Raw genomic sequence first — 7,127 nt, forward strand, 5'->3', positions numbered from 1 at the left:
CTCTTGATTTTGCTAGAAAGATTTCATTCTTCATTCAAGCATTCAATTATCTTGGAAGAGAAATTGAATGTACTTGGGTTTTCGTGATAGGCTTGGAAGAGAAATCATAAGAACCATGCTTGAAATCTTTCTCACATTGGATTAGATTAGGGGTTGAATGGATATAGTGACATGTAATCCTACCAATACTTTGATCTATAAAGGTGTGTGGTATAATCAGTGACCAAACTTCATCTCTTCCCATGAGCAATTAAATCAAGAAATTGGGCAATTGTTCAAGCTTAGAGAGATTAGATTGCCAAGGAATTGGGATCCAATTACTTAAGATTGCCAAGGAGATCATAAATTCATTGATTGAGGAAGAGATGAGAATGAACTTGATCCGGAGAATGCAATATCTCTTGATCCCAATGCTTCTTTTATCTTTTATTTACTTTATGGTTGTTTACACTTTCTGCACTTTACATTCTTGTCATTTTATCTTTCTGCACTTTATTGCTTTCTTTTAATTTCTAGTCATTTACATTTCCTGTTTACTTATTACTCCAATATGAATCGTCTAACTTGGCTAATTAATTAACCATTGATTGCTTAATCCGTTAATCCTCGTGGGATCGACGTCACTCTCTAGTGAGTTTTATTACCTGATACGACCCGGTGCACTTGCCGATAGTTATTATGGAAGAACAAATTTTTCCGTATCAATTACATTTGGGATGACCCTCACTTGTGAAAACGGGGAGTAGACCAAATGATTCGTAGATGTGTCCCAGAATCCGAATTCCAACCTATTCTTGAATCTTGTCATTCATCCGAGTGTGATGGCCACTTTGGCCCACAACGGACGGCTAAAAAAGTTTTGGATTGTGAATTCTGGTGGCCGACATTATTCAAGGATGCTAACCAATTTTGTGTGTCATGTCACCAATGTCAAAAGTCAGGAAATGTATCCCAAAGGGATGAAATGCCTCAACAACCAATGTTATTTTGTGAAATCTTTGATGTATAGGGCATAGACTTTATGGGGCCATTCCCTAACTCAAGTGGATATCTTTACATTTTGTTGACAGTTGACTACGTATCAAATTAGGTGGAAGCGATACCCACCCGCCTTGATGACGCTAATGCTGTGGTTTCTTTCATCAGATACAATATTGTATGCCGCTATGGGTCGCCACGAGCAATCGTGAGCGACCAAGGTACTCACTTTTACAACAGGAAGATAGAAGCACTACTCAAGCGATATGAGGTACTACACAAGGTTGCAACCGCTTACCACCCCCAAACTAATGGGCAAGCGAGGTGTCCAACCGAGAAATAAAGCGGGTTTTGGAAAAAGTGGTGAATCCACAAAGAAAAGACTGGAGCTCTTGGTTGGGTGATGCATTATGGGCATATCGGACAGCCTACAAGACTCCGCTAGGGATGAGTCGCTTTTAGATTGTCTATGGGAAGGTGTGCCACCTCCCGGTTGAAATTGAACATAAGGCCTATTGGGCAGTTAAGCAATGCAATATGGACTTCACCAAGGTGGGCATAGCAAGAAAATTATAATTAGAAGAACCCGAATGCCTTAGGATAGAGGCCTCTGAGAATGCAAGGATTTATAAGGAGCAAACTAAGGCATTCCATGATCACCATATCCGCAAGAAAGATTTCCAAGAGGGTGATGAAGTTCTTCTATACAACTCAAGACTCAGATTCATGCCCGAAAAGCTCTGTTCAAGGTGGGATGGTCCCTTTAAAGTGAAGGAAGTGAAGCCCTATGGTGTGGTCGAGCTATTCCACCCTCAAAGTGGTGCGACATTCAAAGGGAACGGCCACAGGATAAAGAAGTATCATGGTCATAAGTCACCGAAGGAGTTGGAGGTGTTCCTACTTAAGGATGCACCCGAAGGAGGATGATCTCAAGCTCATGACCATCCAACTTAAGGACGTTAAAGAAAAGTGCTAGGTGGGAGACACCCCACCATGGTATGTTCCTCCTTGTACATAATCTCTTGCATGAAGTTTTTGGGTCTTTGTTTGATTTTGTGAATTTGTCTAAGTGTATTTGATATTGTTTGATTTTGTTGAACTTGTTAAAAGTTTGCTTGTTAGAATTTTCATGAGGATTTTATTGATATTAGTTTGGTTGAATTGGTAATGTTGAAGAAAATGCTTAATTTTGAGTATTGCATGAAATTTTGAGTGTTTTTGAACTATCTAGCCTGAATGACTGCCAAGATTGTGTTATAATTTCCTTTCCTCATGTTTATGGGAAAAAAAAGAAAAAAAAGGGTCACCCCACGCGTAAGCATGGGCAACGCATATGCGTCGATTGCGTTTCCACAACTCCTGGTACAAAAACCAGAGAGTTGCGCTGGAATTGTGCGGGAGGAGTGCTAGAAGCATAAATCCTCCCCACGCGTGCGCGTCATATGACGCCTATGCGTCACTAGGCTTTTCACTCACCCACGCGTAAGCGTGGGTGACGCGCATGCGTCGATTGAAGATTTTGAAACTCCTGGTATAAAAACCAGAGAGTTGCGCCGGTTTTGTGCGAGTTCTGTGCGTGGAGCACAATTGCACCCCATGCGTAAGCGTGACCGATGCATACGCTCGGTTGCTCTTCTCACCATCCACGCGTGAGCGAGGGCGACACGCACGCGTCACCTTACCGACGCAACTAAATGTGCAGCGCCCCTGTTTTTTCCCTCTCTTCACTTCTTTTCTTCATTTCTTTTCTTCTATTCCTCCTTCCTCTCTTCGTCCACCTCCTCACCTCCTCTTCTCCGCCCACCACCACCGACGACTTCAACCACCGGCGACCACCGCCTCCGGCGGTCCCACGTTTTCTCTCTCCTCTCTCCTCTCCTACTCTCATTTACACCCAACCTTACCTTTTTCCTCCTTTTAAGGTCTTACTCCTTTTCCCTCTCTTTTGCTTTTTAAAATTTCCTCTTTTAATTGCATTGCTTTACTCTATTTTTCTTCTTTTTAGTTGTATTTTAAAATTTCCTCTTTTAATTGCATTGCTTTACTCTATTTTTCTCCTTTTTAGTTGCATTTTGATTTTGTTGTTTATATTTCATTTTTTTGTTTCTTCCCCTTTTTTTTTACATTCTTCTATGGGTGTCGAACTTCATTATATTTCTTGCATTGGTAGGTTATTTTTATATTTCTTGGCTTATTTGTGTATGTGGTGTTGTTTTGATAATTAGTATTTCATTTTGGAGTATTACATTTTTGAATTTTTCCAACTTGCTTGTTGTTTGGAAGATACACATCAAGTGTTTGTTAAAAAGCACCAATGACATTTAGTTCATTTTAAAATTATGCTTTCAATTTAGTGCTTCTTTCTCATTACACTTGCTCTTCTTCATGTGCATTGAGCCTATTATGCTTCATCTTTACCATCTATGTGCTCAATACCTATGACTTGCTTCTTTGTACCATATTACAAGATTTGTGATTTCCCTTTCTCTAACTCTACTTTATCCCATTTACATGCTTCATTGTCTTGGAGTTAGACTAGATGGATGGTTTTCTTGTGCTTAGTATCTTTCTTGCATGTGTTACTTAGTGTTGTTATTGATGCTTGAGCCCATTCTTCTCACGCTTTACACTTGCATGCTTCTCTCACTCTTGCATCTCATGCTAGTGATATGCCCCATGATTAAATTGTTGTCTTGCTTACATATTGTAGCTGTCATGTCTTCAAGACACTTTATCCCCTTTGTGGCATTATTTCTCACTTGCATGTTGTTAATTAAGTGTTGTTATCTTTGAGTTTAATATTTTCTTGTTTCCTTCCTTTTCAGGATGGCCACCAAAGAGAGCAAGAAAAAGGCTTTGATAAAGCCGCCTACAAAAAGGGCACCTCAAAGGTCAACTACCAAGGCGCACCCTATACCAAAAGTTAAGCCTCCCCCCAAGAGGATGAAAAAGGTCATTTATATCGATGAGGAAGAAAAGGTCAACCCTGCAAAAGACTCCGCAAGGTTCACCAATCGCTTTTGTGAGCTTATGTTCCCTAATTTGGTTGAAAAGAATTACCACTCTGAACATCTCCTCGGTCCTCCGGAGCACCTTGTTCAGTTTGTGGTGCCGCGCATTGAGCGACGACAACTGGAATTTCTCAATCGGAGACCGCGGGAAGCAAATCTTTCTTGGGTGGTGGAGTTCTACTCCAACTATCACTCACCTTCTCTCCAATCAATTTTTGTGCGCCGGAAGCAAGTCCCTATATCTGAGGAAGCCATTCAGCGGATACTTAAGGTTTTGCCAGTGCCGGATGGGACGGATGGTTACCAAGAAGTCCTACTACAGCGCAGCAGACTCGGTTTTGATTGGAGTTCTATCCTTAGGGTCATTGTCCAACCGGGGGAACATTGACCTAAGGGAGAACCTAGGCCCAACCTAAGTGCATTTCGACACAAGCGCTTACTGTGGAGGTTAGAATGTGAGCCAAAATCATGTCCCACTACGTACTTCCGAGGACTCATGAGTCCTCAATCACAGCAGACTTGCCCCTTCTTGTTTGGTGCATCCTCACTGAGAGGCCTATCAACATTCCTTACCTCATCCAGCAAGCAATTGGCCGCGTTCGTACTAAGGGTAACCTCCCATTTCCCGCCTTGGTGACAGATTTGATTGCAGCCGCTGGAGTTCCCCAAGAGGCTAAAGACGTGAAGGCGATAATTCTGGCAAAGGATAACATTGTCCCGAGTGGAAAGTATCTCAAGCCTCCTGCGAGAACCGCAAGCCTTGACATCGCTATTCCTTCCGACATTCCAACCACCTCATCGGCACCACAGAAATCATCCCACCAAATGCTTGTTGAGCTCACTCAAAAGGTAGACCGATATGAGCAGTGGAACAAACACCGCTAAGCTTACTTGAAGAAGCTCTTGGGTTGTGCTGACCCACCTATGGAGGAGCCGGACACTTCAGCATCCACTTCGGACCCAAGTGAAGCGAGCACTCAAGAGATGGATAGTGGAAGTACCGACCCCAATCCCACCTTGTGCATTACCGATAGCACGGAGGACCGTGCAAATTTCTAAGTGTGGGGAGGTCGTTTACCGACTTCCGTAGGTAACAACCCTTCTTTTCAACACCCAAATTTTAATTTTCTCTTGTTAATTAGGATAATTTGCATTGCATGGTTAGTTTTTGCATTTAAACACTCTTTGCATGATAGTTGTTCTTACTTGGATTACTTGGTTAGGGTGATGATTTTTTTCCAAGAAACCATTTTTAGGACACCTTACCAATTTGAAAAATTTTTTTGCGTTAAACTTGTTTGAAGAAATTAATTTTGGAAAAGGTTTTTGAGCTAAGAACACACAAGCATGTGAGTTTTGAGCCCAATTGCGTGGTTACATCATATAACCACTTATTTCCATTCTTGTGTGCATTGTTCTCTCTCTATGATTGCAATCCTTGATTTGTTTGATTCTATATGTCCATTATTTTGTGTATGAATGCATTTATATGATTGAGACCGTTATTTCAATAGCTCACGTACCCAAATAGCCTTAACCATTTTGTCTACCATTGTTAACCAATTTTGAGCCTATGTTAAACCCATTTGTTCTTTAATTTAGCACATCAATACCCCTAAGTGAAAAACAATAAATGTCCTCTGATTTGAATCCTTGATTGGCTTGGGCGAGTGAGGGTGTGTGTCATTGAAGCGGGAGGGAAGCTTGGAAACATTGGTAGAGGTAAAAGTGTGTTTTTGTCATTTTTATTGAAAATATTGAAAATTGGGGGCATACTCATGTATTGAATGTTTGAACCATATGCATTGGCATCGTTGTATATAATTCATCAAAAGAGAAAAGCAAAAGAAAAATGATAGAAAAAAAAATTTGTAGAAAAAGAAATAGAAAAATAAAGGGTTAAGTACTGTTTTCGTCCCTAAGGTCTGAGGTGAAAATCAAATTCATCCCCGACCCTGTTTTTTGTTATTAAAATCATCCCTAACGTTACAAAACGTTATAAAATCGTCCTTTTGTCCATAAATAAAATTTTTTGGACAATTTTGCCCTTAAACAAAAATAAAAAAATTCCCCATCACCACTGTCCCCTGCATCATCGGTCATCACTACTACTACCACCACACTATTCTTCATCTATCCATCAATCTAACCCCATCATAACACCAACAATAGCAACAACAACTCAATTTTAAAGTGAAAAAAGAGAAAAAAAAATTTGGCAGGAACAACTCAATTAAACTAAAAATTAAGCTAAAAAAACTTGACAAAGAGGAAACAACTAATGAGGAAGCATAATAAATTCTTGACCTTGAAGAGAATGACCCTATGCCTACAAAGCCCAGTAAATAAGCTGCCTATGGGAAAAACAACACACTTGTGAAAATAACTCAACCTCCTACTGATCATCTTCCACCGCTTGTGCAGATCTCCTTGCTCCACCGAATATGTACTCCTGCATACAGTTTTTTACAAAGACAAAAATCACTTTAAAAGAATATACAAACAAAATGTTAACAACAAAAATGAATCACCACAATTGAATCGTCGGGTTCAATTGCCTTCAGCGCCATCAAAGTAGGTATATTTTTCACTTCCTCCACCTTATTGCATATCACCCATAGGTACAGATTCATCCCTAGTATGTTGTAAAATCCATCCGATATCTTGTCTGAGTATGACAAACACCCACTCACCTAAAATTCCAAAATAATAAAACAACACACAATCATATATTCATCAACAATAACAGCAATCCTTCAAACTCGAGAGAGAGAACGCAGAAAAAAGAGAAGACAGAAGAGAGAAAAAAGAGAGAAGAGGGAAACTCAGAGAAGAGAAAAACTCAGAGAAGAGGGGTGGTGTTGCTGCCGTCCGTTGCCGTCACAGTTGAAGGAAAGAGGAGGAAGAAGCGACGGCACGGGAGCTACTGCCGTCGCCGTCGTCGTCGCAGCTGTGGCTGAGGAGAGGACAGATCGAGCGAGGAGGAAGAGTAGAGCCCCTCACCACCAAATTAAAAGCTCGACGACGATGATGGAGCCCGACGCCGACAGAGCATCTCTCCGCCGTCACTCTTCCCTGCCGCCACCTCCTCCTTCTTTCTCTCTTCTCTCGTTCTCTCTCTCATCTCCTCGTTTTGTC

General features: G+C 41.0%; 1 long non-coding RNA gene across 1 annotated transcript; it reads right to left on the reverse strand.

Moving 5' to 3' along the window:
• Positions 6,254 to 7,127, reverse strand: LOC110264022. Its single transcript, XR_002349753.1, has 2 exons — positions 6,521 to 7,127; positions 6,254 to 6,441 (listed from the first exon to the last, which is right to left on the reverse strand). It is a non-coding gene; the product is annotated as an uncharacterized LOC110264022 (long non-coding RNA).

Source organism: Arachis ipaensis, chromosome B06 (genome assembly GCF_000816755.2).
Source record: "Arachis ipaensis cultivar K30076 chromosome B06, Araip1.1, whole genome shotgun sequence".
In the NCBI taxonomy this organism is placed as follows: domain Eukaryota; kingdom Viridiplantae; phylum Streptophyta; class Magnoliopsida; order Fabales; family Fabaceae; genus Arachis; species Arachis ipaensis.